Below are 18,146 nucleotides of genomic sequence, written 5' to 3'. Positions count from 1 at the left end.
TTCAGAGACTCTGGGAAGGGCTAGAAGCCAGGGCTCCACTAGAAGGATTTGGATTTGCATTACAATCCACCCTTTCAATGGCTGTGTCATTTTAGGCTCTTAAATTCTCTGACCCTGAGGTTCCTCCTATAAAGTGGACATGATAATTCTCATCACTTTCAGTTATTTTGAGAATGGGATTAACTCATTAACATAAGAGTGCCTAGTAGTGTTTGTATCCTAAGCATTCAGCCAATTGTAGTCATTGTGACAGAAAAAGAACAAAAGACACAGTGGAGAGATAGCCAAAGGTTTCATTTCTGGGGAATCATTGCTATTGTGATTCCTACTATCTGAGGCTCAATTGAGCTAAAATTGCAAAGTAAGTCATCAGAGCACAAAGCTGGTCTGTTCAGTTGTGCCAAGAACTCACCTCCTGCACCACCCATCCAGATGGCCAAGCCATCAACCCCCATGAGTTTCAAGCACCTAGCTTCTAAAGCAGATTTCCATTTAAAAACAAGAAAAGGAAAAGTGTTGGATAATCAATTAACAACAGAAGACCCTAAATCAAGGGAGAAACCTCAATGTAGAATCTTTTTTTTTCTTTTTAAGAAGTAAAATTAACATCTTTCAAGTTGCAGCCAAAATGATAAAAGCCGCTGACATTTTGAGACCAAAATACCAAGTTATACAGTTGATTCCCTAGACCCAGCCTCACTTCCCTGTGCTGGAGGAAGGAGAGGAGGAATGAGATGGTTTCCTGGGAAATTTTGCCTCTGCATTAACTGAGCCCAACACTGCCTTGTGCAAAATATCCTCAAGAACTTGTTGGGACAGACCACCCTGCGTGACACAGCCCACCTGCCAGTCCTCTTGGAGCCCAGCTGTGCTGGCCAGAACTCGGGAAGTCTCAGAAGGGACAAAGGCAGTGATGTCTATTCCTCTAATGAGCTCCTGAAACTAGTGCCTGATGGAAATAGTGTCCTTGGTGGGGACCTGGGGGGACAAACTGCTCTCTGTTGAGTCTCTCCATTTCTGCCTTGAGCCTTTATGCTCTTGGAGAAATTGCACTGCGTTTGCCTGATGCTGCAAGAGGATTTTCATCTGCTAACAGGGGGGCTGCAACTTCTCCAACTTGGAGGTGTGCTCCCTCTTCAGGTACCTTTTTAAGGTGGCAATCCAGGATCTGATGCCACTGAGCAGGCTGTCTCCAATGGTGTTGATCATGGCCAGTGTGTCAGCGGTGCTGGTGGAGAGCTCCCTGATGAGCTTCTCTGTGTCCTGTGGAGGCAGGAACATTTCTTAGGAAAGACCTCCAGAGGGCAGGCCTGGGCACCTGGTTCATGGCATTGCCTCTTCTCCTCCACTGAGCCAGGAACTCCTTAGGGATGCCTCTCAGGACACACTTAAGGAGAGGAATGAATTTCTCCTGCATGTTTTATTTATTTATTTATTTATTTATTTTTAATTTTTATTGTTAGGGCCCTACCTGCAGCATGTGGAAATTCCCAGGCTAGGGGTCCAATCCGAGCTACAGCTGTCAGCCTACACCACAGCCACAGCAATGCCAGATCCGAGCCAAGTCTGTGACCTCTGCCAGAGCTTGCAGCAACAGTGGACCCTAACCCACTGAGAGAGACCAGGGATTGAACCCACATCCTCACAGACACTATGTCAGGTTCTTAACCCTCTGAGCCACAACAGGAACTCCTCTCCCTCATTAAAACACTGCCTCTGTCAGTCTAGTGTCCTCAAGAGAAAACCCACCATTTGAGTTGAAACCAAACATTGTCCTGATGTTTATGTGGAGAAAGGACACAAGCCACACAAGGGGTACCTGCACTGCTCGTGATGTGCTCTCAGATTTCTGTAGCACCAGCTGAATATCCTCAACAAAACTCACTTTCTTCTCTGCATAGGCATCAGAAATTTTGGCTACTGGGTGAGACTCATGGTCTCCAAAGAGCTTGCATATTCCACATATTGGTTCTTCATCACTTAGGCACATCTGATTGACAAAAGAAAAGTCAGTGACACTTATTTCTCTTCCTGATCCAACCCAACACACTCAGGACCTGCCTACCTCAGGCTAGTGACATTCCAAATTTATTCCCTCTTTCTTTTTTTTTATTGGCCACGGCCATGGCATGAAGAAGTTCCCGGGCCAGGGATCGAACTCGTGCCACAGCAGTGATCCAAGCCACAGCAGTGATGATACTGCATCCTTAACCCGCTAGGCCACCAGGGAACTCCCTGAATGTATTCTTACACAGATATCAAGAGTCAGTTGCAGAGTTCCTGTTGTGGTGCAGCAAAACAAATCTGACTAGTATCCATGAGGATGCAGGTTTGATCCCTGGCCTCATGCAGTGAGTCAGGAATCTGGTGTTGCCATGAGCTATGGTGTAGGTCACAGATGCAGCTCAGGTCCCAAGTTGCTGTGGCTATGGTAGAGGCTGGCGGCTGTAGCTCCAATTTGACCCGTAGCCTAGGAATTTCCATATGCCTAGGGTGGGGCCCTAAAAAGCAAAAACAAACAAACAAAGAAACAAACAAAACACAAAGGAAAAAAAAGTCAGTTGCACAGGATGCCCTGGTGTGTGGAGGACAGAGATGATGGTGCTAGGATACCTGAGTGGTAATTTAGCAAGTACCTGCTACACTTGGTAGTTCATGGAATCCTCACAATAACCCTCTGATTTGGAAAGTATTATGCCTATTCTACAGGCAAGAGAGATGAGAATTCTCCAAGTTGATAAGTGACTTGCCCAAGCACACACTGCCAGGAAGGGATAGCATTCAGATGAGAAGACAAGGGTTTTCTGACTCCAGGAGGAAAGCTTTTTCCACTTGGCCAAGTCATTTCCTCATAGGGCTCTTGAGAAGATTAAATACCATGGGGCATATAGCATGGTGCTTTGGTGTAGTATCTGGCACTCTGTAGATACACATGGTAGCTATTGATGATATCTTAAGGACTTGGACAAAATTAACCTCACCACAGGCTCAAGATAAGCTGGGCCTATTTTAGATGGAAGGGATGGAGGAGGACACTTCCTGCAATGCTGGCCCTTCCCCCTCTCACTTGGGTAAGGGAAGCCTTGGAATGAAAACTCATTCTTGGAAATTTTTTTTTTTTTCCCTTTTTAGGGCCACACTATAGCATGTGGAAGTTCCCAGGCTAGGGGTCAAATAGGAGCTGTAGCTACCAGCCTAAGCCACAGCCACAGCAACGTGGGATCTGAGCTGTGTCTGCAACCGACACCACAGCTCACAGCAACACCAGATCCTTAACCCATTGAGCTAGGTCAGGGATCAAACCCACATCCTCATGGATACTAGTCAGGTTCTTAACCCTCTGAGCCACAGTGGGAACTCCCATTCTTGGAACCTTGGAAGGGAAGGTTAACTGCTTAGGATGAGACAGAACCACTAGGAATTTGTGATAAAACCGATTTTTAGAGGCATAGTGTAACAGGAATGCCAAATTCTCCTGAGTCCTTTAGTGGCCTGAGCTAGCCTGCTCCAAGCATGCCACTTAAGTCCTTGGAGGAGGAGGGGCAGCTGGAAGGAACAGAGCAGAGGCTGGCTGAGCTCAGAGCAGCCCAGGAGATTCGCTGAGGGTGGAGACTTATAGAGAAACCCTCCCTGTAAGCACAGACTCTTGATATTCTGCACTGAAGTGCTGAGGCCCCTGGAATTACCAGACCCTTTTCCTTTTTCTTTTTTTTTTTTTTTTTTGTCTTTTTGCCTTTTTCCAGGGCCGCTCCCACGGCATATGGAGGTTCCCAGGCTAGGGGTCGAATCAGAGCTGTAGCTGCTGGCCTACACCACAGGTCACAGCATCGCCGGATCTTTCACCCATGAGTCCAGAGATTGAACCCACAACCACATGGTTCCTAGTTGGATTCGTTAACCACTAAGCCATGACGGGAACTCTATCCAGACCCTTTTTCAAAGACACCTTAGGAGTTGGTTGCTGAGCTTCATTCAAGCTAGAGCTAGTTAATGAAGGCTGGGAAATACTTTCGACTCTCTCCAAGGAAATCACCTATTTATTTCATCCCTGACCATTAACAAAGCAACCTAGACCTGGTGATTGGTGCTACATAGTCTGTGAAACATAGAACGCTGTGCTTCATCCTGCCCCTCCAAGAGTTGGATTCAAATCAAATAGGCTCAAGGTTGTGAAACAGCTTTGTCAACAGAATGAAAGCTGAAGTGGTGTTGTATCTGATTCATATCTCAGTTATATATATCTGACAGGCATCATGCTAAAGTGAGTGCCAAAAGGAAAGATTATGTGTGTCAAGTTACCCACGAAGATCCTTTGTTGGGGAATATGGAATCGTATACACATGGTTTTGTATAAATCGCACTGTAGACGTGTGTATAAACATACAATGCATATGGCATAGTACGGAGTACAATGGCTGAATACCACACACACACACACACACACACACACACACACACACTCACACTCAACACTGAATTTCATCCTTAAAAATGAAGCATGAAGTCAACATTGGTATGTGCATTTATTTGGAGAGTAATTCTCTACTATACTCCTGAGCAAATACCTGATTTCAAGCATAAGGTTGCTAAGTCATTTGACAGATTGGGTAGTTAAGCAAGAATAAAATAAAATTAAGAGTGTAATTGAATACCAGATTCACACTTTCTCTGTGCTTTTCACACATCTGAGCAAGCCGGTTTTGCTCCTTGGTGTGAAGCATCTCAAGTTCTTCCTTAAACTTCTCCAGTATGTTTTCAGCCAGGATGTTCCTCTGCAATCCGTTTGTTCCCCTTCCCTCAAATAAACGACCTAAAACACAGAGCCGGCAGGAGCACGTGGCAAATTCCCATCATCACCCATGACACTATAATGGGGAAGGATGAGACACCTCCCTTCTGGCATGTAAACACCATCGAGCGGGAAGAGAGAAAAGGTCACCCACTGATCGGAATTTCGAAAAGAAATGACTGTGAAGTCTCTCACCTCTGCAAAATAACTTCTCCTTCTCCGAAGCCCTGTTGCCTATAGACTGGTGTGTGCATGCAGTCACTGTCTGCAGAGACAGATGCCATGAATTCCATCAGATGAAACAGGAACCTGCCTCCTTTCACCCTGTGAGTCTTGGTTGCACCTGCTCTGTCTCCCAGGGAAGGGCAGCCTCACAGAGTCTGTGTGATTGGGTATGCAGGGGAGCATAAAAAGGACGGACTAAGTGTCCTTGGGGTGATGGAGGAGAGCAGAACTGGATACTCAAGCAGATGCCTGAATTAGGCATTGAATACCAAAGCGCATTAACCACATCTTTTATTTACTGTGTCCTGATGTTCTGGCATATGGGACCCGGGATGGCCCCTTCCAGGGTAAGCCAATTCTTACAGACAGTAAAGGATACATCTGGGACCAGGCTTTCCACATGTAAACCAATAAATCTGGGGTTCCCACCCCAACTACCTCTTTCATATTTGCTATTTCCCTACCCCCCAGGGCCAGACACCAGATATCTAGGGGCAGCCTAGAAATTATTCTAGGAAGCCACTGAAATTATTCCAACTGGCCAATCCTAAGCCTTCTCACCCTGCCTCACCTGTTCCTTCCTGCAGAAACCGCAACAAAGGTCTTGTCCACATTTTTCCTGTCTCCCTGTATTTCACCAAGGGCCCCCTGCAACATGGCATGGCCCCTCCTCTTGGCAGCTATGGGTTACAAACTGCTTTTCTTTCTTTCTGTCTCTCTCTTTTTCTTTCTTTCTTTCTTTCTCTCTTTCTTTCTTTCTTTCTTTCTTTTCTTTTCTTTTCTTTTCTTTTTTTTTCTTTCTTGTCCTTTAGGGCCGCACCCGTGGCATATGGAGGTTCCTAGGCTAGGGAATCAGAGCCGTAGCTACTGGCCTGTGCCACAGCCATAGCCACACCATATCCAAGCCGCATCTGCAATTTACACCACAGCTCAGAGCAATGCCAGATCCTTAACCTATTGAGCAAGGCCAGGGATCAAACCTGCATCCTCATGGATGCTAGTCAGATTCATTTCTGCTGAGCCACAACGGAAACTCGCTTTCTTTCTTTCTCTCTCTCTTTCTTTCCTTTCTCCCTTCCTTCCCTCCTTCTTTCTTTTCTTTCTTTTTCTTTTTCTTTTGGCTGCACCCATGGCATATTGAAATTTTTGAACCAGGGATCAAACCCATGCCACAACTGTGACCTGAGCCATTGCAAATACTGAATCCTTAACACACTGTGCCACGAAGGAACTCCACAGACTGTTTTTCAATGGGAGTCATCTCCTGATCTGTTGGCCTCGTCATACCTGAATAAAAACAAAACCTACATTTAAGAGCACAAGGAAAAAAGGCCAGATGCCACTGTGAGTTACAATCACAGTTCACCCATCTGTCAACAACCTTAAATACCATTTGTTCAGTAAACTTTTATTAGGTACCTACCATGCTGGGAATGTGACAGTGAACAGGACAGACACAGCTGGCCCTACCCTAAGGGGTTTATATGCTAGAGAGGGAAACAGATGTTAAACAACCAATATGCTACCTCTGTCTGCTGATTTCCAACCAGACAATTAATTTAGACCCTTCTTGGATACAATATTCTTTTCTGCAAAACTAACCCACAGTGAAAGAAATTATAAATGTCTCCTGCGTGTGTGTTGGAGGGAAGCACAAGGGGGTGAAGGTAATTTTCTAGATCTTGGTCTGGATGGGGCTTTATGAAAATATACATACATAATTCATCGGAATGATGTTTACCTCAGACGTGTGGCACTTCACACACCTTACTGTATTGTATGTATTTTATACCCTGAGGGAAAAAATAGCTGTGTTGAACTTAAACATTGTGACTCGAGGGGGTGCCTGTTGTGGCTCAGCAGAAATGAATCCATCTAGTATCCACAACGATTCAGGTTTGTCCCCTGGTCTTGCTTGGTGGGTTAAGGATTCGGCATTGCCATGAGCTGTGGTGTAGGTTGCAGATTCAGCTTGCATCCTGTGTAGCTGTGGCTTTGGTGTGGGCTGGGAGCTGCAGCTCTGATTCCACCCCTAGCCTGGGAACTTTCATACACAGTTCCCTACATAGTTGGGAGCAGTTCCAACTCCTACAGGGCACCAGGAAACTCCTAGTGTGTAATTTTTTTTTTTTTTTTTTTTTTTTTTTTTTTTGGCCACCAAGCAGCAAACGGAATCCCTGGGCAGGGATCAGATCTGAGCCACAGTTTTGACCTAAGCCACAGCTGTGGCAATGCCAGATCCTTAACCCACTGTTCTAGGCTGGGATCAAACCTGCATCCCAGCGCTCCAGAGATGCCACCAATCCCACTGTGACACAGTGGGAACTCCTGACATGATTTTTAAACAAATGCATAAATAAGTGAAAATACCAGGTTGAAAAATGTAAAACATAAATAAATCTAAGCATCTGGTGTTTTTGACTGCCACCCCCCCACACACACACACACACATGGTCTCCTCACTGCCCCCTCACCCTACCACCATATTCAGTGGATTATTGTTGAAGAGTTGGCACCCATCTATCCAGTACACTCACCCTCTGTTCCACTGATGCAGATCCTTACAGAACTTCCCTCTTCCTGCAATCCATTCATTTTATATTTTCCTCCTGGAGAAAAATACCCAAAGGACCTGGAGAAACACCACACAATTCCTATGTCCCAGATGGGGAGAGGACACTACACACGTCATTGTACAAAAAGTTTCCATGAGAGTATGAAATGTAGATAACAGTGCGCTTTCAAAGCCAACACTATAGACCCTTGCCCGCATTGCTTACAGGATAGAATGCAAAGTATTTTACATGACGTATAAGACCTTCAATCTGGCCTCCTGGTGGGTGCTGTCAGTGCCCTGTCCCCTCCCATGACCCCACACTGAAGCCTTCTTCTTTTTTTTCTATTTTTATTTATTTATTTATTTATTTATTTATTTATTTATTTTCTCTTTTCAGGGCCCCACCTGCAGCATATGGAAATTCCTAGGCTAGAGGTCAAATCAGAGTTGCAGCTGCCGGCCTACACCATAGCCACAGCAATGTGGGATGTGGGCCACATCTGCGACCTACACCACAGCTCACCACAGCAATGCTGGATCCTTAACCCACTGAGTGAGGCCAGGGATCGAACCTGCATCTTCGGGGATCCTAGTTGGGTTCGTGACCTGCTGAGCCACAAAAGGAATGTCCTGATGACTTCTCATCTACTAACCAGCTCTAAGCATCTCGGCTGCAGGCCCCTTTCTTGACCCCTGGCATTTGCTATCCTCTGTTTGTCTGCCCTCCTCTGCAGTCTTGCATGTTTCCACTGTGGGATGTTAGGCTGTACACGGGGCCACTGGCTCTTGCGACGATGCTCCTCACTCATTCATCTCTGCACAGCTGGGGTCCTGGCACAGTGACAAGGCCCCTAGAAGGTGAGAAATGCCCACTACTCTAGCATGCGCTGAATTATCTCCTGGTGCTTCTGTTAGAACCTTCTCTCTAACATTAAGCCATAACGCATGTCCTCTGGTAGCTCCGACTGCTCCCCACCCACACCTGAAGGCCTCAGAGCCCTTCAGAGATGAGAGTTCTGGCCAGCCAGCCTTCATTCTGCAGGCCAGATATCCCCAATTCTTCCACAGAACAGCTCCCAAGAAGTGCTGATCAGAAAGAAATCTAGTGCAGCAGTTAACAAACCCAGCTAGGACCCATGAGGACGGAGATTTGATCTCTGGCCCTGCTCATTAGGTTAAGGAGCCAGCATTGCCGTGAGCTGTAGCATAGGTTGCAGACATAGCTCCGATCTGGCATTGCTGTGGCTGTGGTGTAGGCCAGCAGCTGTAGTTCCAATCAGACCCCTAGCCTGGGAACTTCCATATGCTGCGGGTGCAACCCTAATAATAATAATAATAATAATAATAATAAATAAAAATAAAAAGCAAAAAAAAAAAAAAAAGTAAAGAAAGAAATCTTCTCCCTCAAGGCAGAAGGGGCCCAAACCTCTCTTACTTTCCTACACACTGGGCAGCAGAACTGTCCATTGACGTGGGTGCCGTTCTGGCACACCAAGATGTTTTCCAGGCACTGTTTGCAGAAGTTGTGGGAGCAGGAGAGGAGCAGCACTGGGGGCGTGAACAGCTCCATACACACGAGGCAGGACAGAACCTGGCCCAGTGCCTCCATGGCATCTGCAGCCACCTGCCTCTCCCAGGCCATCTGCCCCTGCCAGGCTTCTAGAACAGGCGTGGAATATAGCCGTGTGACACAGCAGGGCTTTCCTCAGAGGCTGGAAGAAGCAAAGGAAGCTCCACAGATACCAGGGGCAACAGGATGTGTTGGAGGGGATGGTGGCATAGCCTAGCCCACCAGCTTTCTTTGTACATCTTGAACCACGTATGCTTTTCACTTTTTTTTTTTCCTTTTTATAGCAGCACCCATAGCATATGGAAGTGCCCAGGCTAGGGGTTGAATCAGAGCCGCAGCTGCCAGCCTACACCACAGCCAAGGCAATACCAGATCTAGGCCACATCTGTGCTACACTGCTGCAGCTCACAGCAACGCCAGATCCTTAACCCACTGAGCGAGGCCAGGGAACGAACCTGCAACCTCATGGTTCCTAGTCGGATTCATTTCTGCTTCACCATGACGGGAACTCCTGACCCTGTCTAATTTAGAAGATAAACATAAGTGGAAGCCAGCCCACCTCACTTGCACATTCAGCTCATTCCAATTTACTTTAGGAGTTGGTGGGGAGGAGGCCTTGGCTCCAGCCTCCAGCCCACCGTCTATGCACCAAGGATCACTAGCCTCTCTCCTGCTTCTTCATCCACAATCCATTGAACTGGGTTATCTTAATCCCTCTCAGCTCTGTCACTGCGCATCTAGTCTCTGGCATGTAACTCAGGTTTTCCTAACTTCCACAGCCTCTCACAACGGGGACAACTGTATAGTCCTTACCTGGCCTGTGGGTTCTTCAAAAGAAGAACTAGTCTTAAAAAGAAGCATTGACTGAGCACTCGGGCTGGGCCAGACTGCTGTCATATTATCTGTCAGTCTCCACAAGTGGAATAGGTTCAAGTCATTAGTTCTCACCTGTGTCATGGAAACTGAGGCCTGAAGAGATAAAGCAACCTGCCCAGGGCTGCAGTTCATGAAGATGGCAAAGCTGGTGATGCACCATGGTCCACTAGCTCTTCCTGTGCTTTTGATGGGCTGTTGCCTCACAAATGAGGTCCTCCTGCAGATGGGAAGGTTCTTGGTGAAATGCAGTTTCCTTATACTCTTGGATGTGCTTATGAGACCATGGAGACCAGGGAGAAAGGAGAGAAAACCCACCCTATGTGCTCTCAGCCTCCGTTCAGCAAACACAGATTGAGCGCTAAATATGTTCAAGACACATGATAGGTCCCATGGGGGCTTAAGATGCTTGTTTTTCATGACAGTCTCATTAGGATCAGTGCTCAGCACACACCACCCATTTACTCACTACATCACTCCTGTGTAACCAACTCTAATTCATGAACACAGACAAGGCAAATCCCTGCTCTCGGAGAGCTCTCAGCCCAAAGGAGATGCAGGTACAGAAAGTATGGCCCACTGGCTATCTCTTCAGTGATTGTCTTCTAGGACAGTGGCCAAAAGTACCAAGTATGTCCCATCAAACTGTCTGACATTGAGGGGTAGTCATGTCAGAGGCTTTTGGCCAATGAGACTTGCATCAAAGTCTGATAGAGGATTTGCAGGAAATTTCTCGATTTCCTTACAAAAGAGACCAATGCAGATTTTAGCACACTTCCCGTCACCTTTCTGCCTGGAATGAAAGTGTAGAACTTGGAGTTGCAGCAGCTGCGATGATGCCAGTACTCACCTCCCTCCAGCTCACCATACATGGGTAAAGAAAGCCACCATGAAGTCGGTTTGCAATCCTAACTGATAAAACAAGGCAGGAAGTATTATGAGCCATGGAGATAAGAGGTTGGAAGCATTTTGAAAAAATGCTGCTACTGGCATCAGAAAGGACTATGGAGGGAATTCCCTTCGTGGTTCAGCGGTTAACGAACCCGACTAGGATCCATGAGGATGAGGGTTCAATCCCTGGCTTCGCTTAGTGGGTTAAGGATCTGGTGTTGCCATGAGCTGTGGTGTAGGTTGCAGACATGGCTCAGATCCCTAGTTTCTATAGCTCTGGCATAGGCTGGCACCTACAGCTACAATTCAACCCCTAGCCTGGGAACCTCCCTATGCCATGGGTGCAGCCCTGAAAAGACAAAAAGACCAAGAAGTAAACCCCTGAAGATCAGTAGATGTATTGACCCAGACTGCTGACACTGACTTCAGTGAGCTGCTGAAAGAACCCTGGGACCACCTGGCTCCAGACTTATTGTAAGTACAGAATAGACATCTTCATTGCTTAAGTCCTATTGGTTGGGTCCCATGGCTCATTCTTGGCTTGTGTACAGGCTTTTCGGAAGACTGGGAATTTGGTTCTGTGTGTCCACACCTCCCTAAGGCTGAATGATCAGTTAGGACTGCAAGCAGCAGGCTGGACAGGTAAACACTGGCCTCTGTCCACTCCCCTGGCCCCTTGCTGTATTGGGGACTTCCAGCAAGAAGCAGCCTTCTGATTGCTAAGCCACTGCTTTTTTTCTTTTGTTTTTTCATTTTTTAAATTGTTAAAATATACATAACATAAAATTTACGTTTTTAACCTTTTGTGTGTGTGTGTGTGTGTGTGTGTGTGTGTGTGTGTCTTTTTAGGGCTGTACCTGCAGCATTTGGAGGTTCCCAGGCTAGGGGTCTAATTGGAGCTGTAGTCATAGGCCTACGCCAGAACCACAGTGACTCGGAATCCCAGCTGTGTATTCAACCTACACCACAGCTCACGGCAACGCCGGATCCTTAACCCAGTGAGCAAGGCCAGGGATCGAACCTGCATCCTCATGGATACTGTCAAGTTTGTTAACCACTATGCCAGGACGGGAACTCTCTTTTTTAATCATTTTTAAGTGCACGTGTCAGTGGCATTAAGTACATTCAAATTCTTAAACAACCATCACCACCATCTATCTCCAGAACTTTTTCATCCAGCAAAGCTAAAACTGTCCCCATTAAATAATTCCCCCTTCTCTCCTCTCCAAGCCCCTGGCACCCCCACCCCCATTCAGGGCACCACTTTTTATAGGTGGAAAGTGACAGAGAGGAGGTGTGAGAGCCATCAGTTGGGGGGTGGATCCAGGCAGGACAGCCTGGCTGAGCTCTCTCTCATGGTGCCACAGGGGCTGGAGGGTGTGGGCACAGCAGAGTGAAACACCCCCCCACCCAACACCGGCCAGGCAGAAGAGGGGGATGGGAAGAGTCCAGAAAGGGTTTGCAGCAGCAAGAGGGACCACAGGAAGACAAAGTGCCAAGGAGAGAGTGTGGGTCTGTGCTGCCTCCGAGGCTTGTTGGGGGTAGATCTGCACCCTCCGTCATCACCTGTGGCTTCAGGAGAGTAGAGAGCAGAATGGGGCATGGGGGCAGACTTTCAGATTCCGGGACCAGGAATATGAGCCGCAAACCTGTGTACACGCTGGACATCTGCCTGAGCTCCTCAGCCACCCCACCGACAGGTGCACACCTTTCTGCTTCTCTGAACTCCCTCCCAGTCCCCACAACATTCCTGCTTGAGAAGTAGGGTTTTCAAACTTCCCTGTGTTCTCCACGTACCTGCCCCCTTTTGGTGGTAGAGTCTTCCCTGCCTGTGTCCCCCTTGGGTGCCAAATCTGTGCCCAGTGCTTTCTGGGTCTGGGGAGTCAGACTTCAATCAGAAGCTGCCCCTGCCTTCTAGGACGGGCCCCAGACCCTTCCCAGGAAAAGGGTGCTCTCCTTGGATGAGAAGGTGCCCAAGAGACCCTCACTTGGCCTTGGCCCTGGGAAGCCATGCAGAGAAAGGGGAGGGACATCACTGGGGGAAGGGAGAAAATGAAGCAGGAGGGCTCGTGGGTATGGGGGGTTCCCAGAGAGACTGAGGGGCAGGATGTGAGGAGATGCACCTTCAGAAAGGCATGAGATGTGGAGGGAGAGACAAAGAGATGGGGGGATGATGCTGAGAGACAATTCCCCATAAGTCTGTGGACTGAACCAATGCTGGGGTGTGGAGGAGGGTTGAGGCAGAGCAGAGGTGATGCAAGAGAGAAGCCAGTTTCTCTGGAGGAAATAATAAAAAAGAGCCGCTTCTTCAAAGCTGCTCACCACCAGGTCCAGCCATCCCTCTCCTAGACTTTTCACCAAGAGAAACCAAAACCAAGTTTTTTGAAGAGAACCTGCCAATGCTCTTTGTATTGAATCTTTATTTGCAGCTGGCAAAAACAAGAAGCAGCTTGAATGTCCTTGGGTAAATGGATAAACACGCTGCGGTCTGTCCACACAAGGCAAACTTCCTCAGTTCAAAAATGAGCATAGGACTGAGAGGCCCCAGCATCTGCCAATGGCAAATACATTTTGTGAAGTGAGAAAAGCCAGACCCCAGAGGCTATATATTGTCTGACGTTCTGCAAATTCAAAACCAGAGAGACGGAAAACAGATGTGGTGCAGGGCTGGGGAGGGCTGCCAGGGGACACCAGGAAGCTTACTGTGTGGATAGAATCACATTGTTGGTTGGTTTTTTGTTTTTGTTTTTGTTTTTGTCTTTTTAAGGCTGCATCTGTGGCACATGAAATTTCCCAGGCTAGGGGTTGAATTAGAGCTGCAGCTGCCGGCCTACACCACAGCCACAGCAACACCAGATTTGAGCCACGTCTGTGACCTACACTACAGCTCACAGCAATGCTGGATCCTTAACATACTGAATGGGGCCAGGGACCAAACCTGCGTCCTCATGGACACTAGTTAGATTAGTCACTGCTGAGCCATGGTGGGAACTCCTGAAACCGTATCTTGACTGTGATGATTATGACCGTGTTTGTCAAAAGAATATGAAAAGCATAGGATCTGACTGTATATTAATGATATTGAATCTACCTGACTTTAAAGTAAGTAGCCACTGGGGTGGCTTCTTGAAGGAGGAGGCTGAGCTGGGGTAGCTGATGCTGCTGTGAGGGACTGGGGAGGGACTGGAATGTGGGGTAAGGCACTGGATGGGGAGAATTCAGGGAGGGGTTTCTCCAGATGAGCTTGGTCCTAGAAGCTGGGCGGGAGCAGACCTGGGGATCCTTATTTCTTCCTGGTCATCCAGTCAGTGTCCTGTGCCAGAGACAGTCTCAGCAAAGATGAACAGCCCTCTGTCAGCCAGCCCCCCATGGGTGCCCTGGAGAGGATCACAGTTCCTTTCTCACCTTCTCCCAAGAGTTACGAAAGCTCCTACACAAGCCATCTCCTCAGCCAGCCTCAGACCAAGCGCCAGAGGAAAGTAATTTCCTCAGAGTCAAGAGTGCATCCCAAATTGGAAGACAGGTCCTTGAACTTCTGGAGCCCTGTTTTTCTTTTCATTTTCTTTTTTTCTTTTTAGAGCCATACCCTCAGCATATGTAAATTCCCAGGCTAGGGGTCAAATCAGAGCTGTAGCTGCCAGCATACACCACAGCCACAGCCAACTCAGGATCTGAGCCGCATCTGCGACCTACATCACAGATCATGGCAATACCGGACTCTTAACCACTGAGCAAGGCCAGGGATTGAACCTGAATCCTCATAGATATTTGCTGGGTTCTTAACCCACTGAGCCACAATGGGAACTCCCAGTTCTGTTTTGTTTGTTTGTTTGTTTGTTTTTCTTTTTGTCCACACCCATAGCATGTGGCAGTCCCAGGGCCAGGGATCAAACCCATGCCACAGCAATGACAATGCTGGGTCCTTAAGCTGCCAGTCCACAAGGAAACTCCCATTTTAAGGAGAAAATATGTCTGTGTTTCAGCCTTGCTGAACGCCCCTAGGCCACAAGCCCAGTATGGTAGCTGGGAGGCAGAGCAGAGGCCCCAGGCCTGAGGGCATATTCACCATCTCAGCTCCAAATGATGCCTGAACCCCAGCACAGTCTTAGGGCCCAAAATGACCTAGATCAGATATTTTACCAGCCCTGGGGGGAAATGTGGACTTGGAGTCAACACTGAGTTGATCCTAAGAAAATAAAAAAAACACAAAAAACAAACCCAAAGTGAAATTTCTTGCCCACCTGAGTTTATGGATTTAAAAGACTGAAAGAGAGGGGAGCTTTTTGAATTTTGGCACCAGAACAACCCTGGCTGTATTTCTCTCCTAACCCTCTCTTACAGTCCAGGGACAGAATGATTTGATCTCAGAACAAAAGGCCTGAAGTGGAGTTCCTTTCGTGGTGCAGCAGAAAAGAATTTGACTAGGAACCATGAAGTTTTGGGTTCGATCCCTGGCCTTGCTCAGTGGGTTAAGGATCCGGTGTTGCCGTGAACTGTGGTGTAGGCTGGCAGCTGTATCTCTGAAAGTACTTCTACGTATTTCGTCTTTGTCCAGAATTTTCATCCTTCTATTTTCTGTAAGTCAAGTCCAATTGTCCCCTGGCAGAGGAGCTTCTCCCTCTTCCCAAAGGAATCTGGTTCTAGGTGTCTGTCTTGCCTGGACTCCCAGGGCTACCTGTTTCCTTAGTGGGGATCCAGCTGCACATTCCACATTCCTGGGGAGGGGGGGAATGGAGAGCCCAAAGGTGCTTGAGTGCGGACTGAATAAATGATGCCAAGGAGAAAGAATTAATTCAACTTTCCACTCTGTGGCTCAGACACAGTACTTTCTGAAGGACCATTTCTCACTTGCCTGAAGGTTTATTTTACACACATGGGGTTTCTTCATGACTCACAGTCCCTGGGTGGCAGCCAGGAGGCTCTGTCTATCAGAATTCCTGGGGTGAGGACTTCTGGGCATGCCACCAGAGCCATTGCAGGAGGCAACAGGCTGAGCCTTTCCTGAAGCTCTTTAATTAAATTGGAGTTTCTATGCCTCAATGTAATTAGTTTGTGGATCCTCGTCATCAGAGTTTTTTAATTGTTGCAAAAATTATTGTGTGGCTGTAACAGCTAAATCTCTCCCTGATTCTTTTAAAAATAGAAAGCAGGAAGACAAACATCTGGTTATAGAGGTTGTGTTCTGAATGAGTGGTGGCCAAAAAATTTCATGTATTAGTCAGAGTCTAGAAAAATACTGAGGAGGGAATGCAAGACACATCTGTTAAAAAGCAGATTTTTCCAAACTCAGTCCTTTGGATATTCTCAGGAAAAAACATTTAAACTAAGAAATAACTTTCTTTCAATTCCTTTAAGATATTTTAGATTGTAAAAACAAAGTTCCCACTATAAAAATATTCCAACTCATGGAGAGCTTCTCTGAAGATTCAGAGTGAACAAACATCAACACCCACTTGTGTGCCAGCCATTTCTTTTTTAAACTTTAAAAAATAACACAGTTAATAGGTGGGCATATTTGTGTTATAAAAACTTAAATGATACAGTTAAAGCTCCAGTGCTCTTTGAAAGTAACCACACATTTCAATCCCTTCCCCAGAGAAAACCTCCGTGCCCATCTTAACATTCCTCCTTCTAAAATGTTTTCTTTCCGCATTTACAAATATAATTTCTTTTCTTTTTTCTTTCTTTTTTTTTTTTTGTCTTTTTTGGTCTTTTTCCAGGGCCGCATTCGAGGCATATGGAGGTTCCCAGGCCAGGGGTCTAATCTGCACTGTAGCCACCGGCCTATGCCACAGCCACAGCAACTCGGGATCTGAACTGCATCTGCGATCCACACCACAGCTCACAGCAAAGTCACATCCTAACCCACCGAGCAAGGCCAGGGATCAAACCCAAAACCTCATGGCTCCTAGTCGGATTTGTTAAACACTGAGCCACAACGGGAACTCCAAATGTAGTTTATTTTATTTGAACTACTTTATTGAAGTAAAATTGACATGCAATATTTAAAGTGTACAATTAGACAGGTACTGACACATGTATACCCGTGAATCCAAAACCACAACCAATATAGTGAACAAATCTGTCTTCACCTTCGTTGTTCCTCTCTTCTCCCTTCCTCATCACCAGGCAACTACAGATTACTTTGCATTTTCTAGAGGTTTGTTTGTTTGTTTGTTTAGCCAAGGCTTAGGCATGTGGAAGTTCCCAGGCTAGGGACTGAACCCACATCACATCAGCACCGGATCCTTAACCCATGACATCACAAGATAACTCCAACATTTTCTAGAGTTTTATATAAATGGAACCATCCAATACACTTTTTTGGGGGGTAAGGGGGCTGTCTTCTTCCACTGAGCACAATCAGGCTGAATTTCATTCCTGTTGTATGTATCAATAGTTCATTCCTTTTTACTGCCGCATGGCATTTCATGTATGGATGTATCACCATTTAGGTGTCCATGTATCTGTTCATAGATATTTGTGTTGTTTCCAGTTTGGGGCTATTCCAACTACAGCTGATAGGAGCATTTGTGTACAATTCTTTGTAGGAACATATATGTTTTTTTCTTGGGTAAATGCCTTGGAGTGGAATGGCTGGATCAACATAGTAGGTGCATGTTTAACTGTTGAAGGCATTGCCAAACTGTTTTCCAAAGCCTGTACCATTTTATTTCCCCACGAGCAGCGTATGAGAATTCCTGTTTCTTTGCATCCTCATCAACACTTGGTATGGTCGGCCTTTTTCATTTTAACCATTTAAAAGGTGTGAAGTGATATCTCATGATTTTCATTGTCATTTCTCTAACTAATAATGCTTAGCATCTTTTCATATGCTTATTTGCCAGTGCTGTATCTTTGGTGGTATAGTCAAATACTTTGCACTTTTAAAAGTTGGGGCTATTTTCTCTTTTGTCTTATTGAGATTTTCTTTTTCTTTTTAGGGCCACACCTGCAGCACGTGGAAGTTCCCAAGCTAGGGGTCGAATTGGAGCTACAGCTGCCAGCCCATGCCACAGCCACAGCAATGTGGGATCCGAGCCTCATCTTCAACCTATACCACGACTCACTGCAATGCCACATCCCTGACCCACTGAGGGAGGCTAGGGATTGAACGAACCCACATCCTCATGGATACTAGTCTGATTCTTCGTTTCCACTGCACCAAAACAGGAATTCCCTGTTGAGGTTTTTTTTAATTGCTGAGTTTTTAGAAGTTTCATATAGTTTGGATTCAAGTC

General features: G+C 46.6%; 1 pseudogene; it reads right to left on the bottom strand.

Moving 5' to 3' along the window:
- Positions 1–668: 668 nt before the first annotated feature.
- Positions 669–10,886, bottom strand: LOC146404627 (tripartite motif-containing protein 54-like; annotated as a pseudogene).
- Positions 10,887–18,146: the final 7,260 nt, after the last annotated feature.

The sequence above is a fragment of the Sus scrofa genome, chromosome 3 (genome assembly GCF_054392235.1).
Source record: "Sus scrofa isolate SSC_HxYL_T2T_F1_AM1 chromosome 3, Sscrofa_HxYL_maternal_Yorkshire_Landrace_v2.0, whole genome shotgun sequence".
Lineage (NCBI taxonomy): Eukaryota > Metazoa > Chordata > Mammalia > Artiodactyla > Suidae > Sus > Sus scrofa.
Note: the sequence above shows the minus strand (reverse complement) of the source record. Positions and strands in the feature narration are given on the sequence as shown.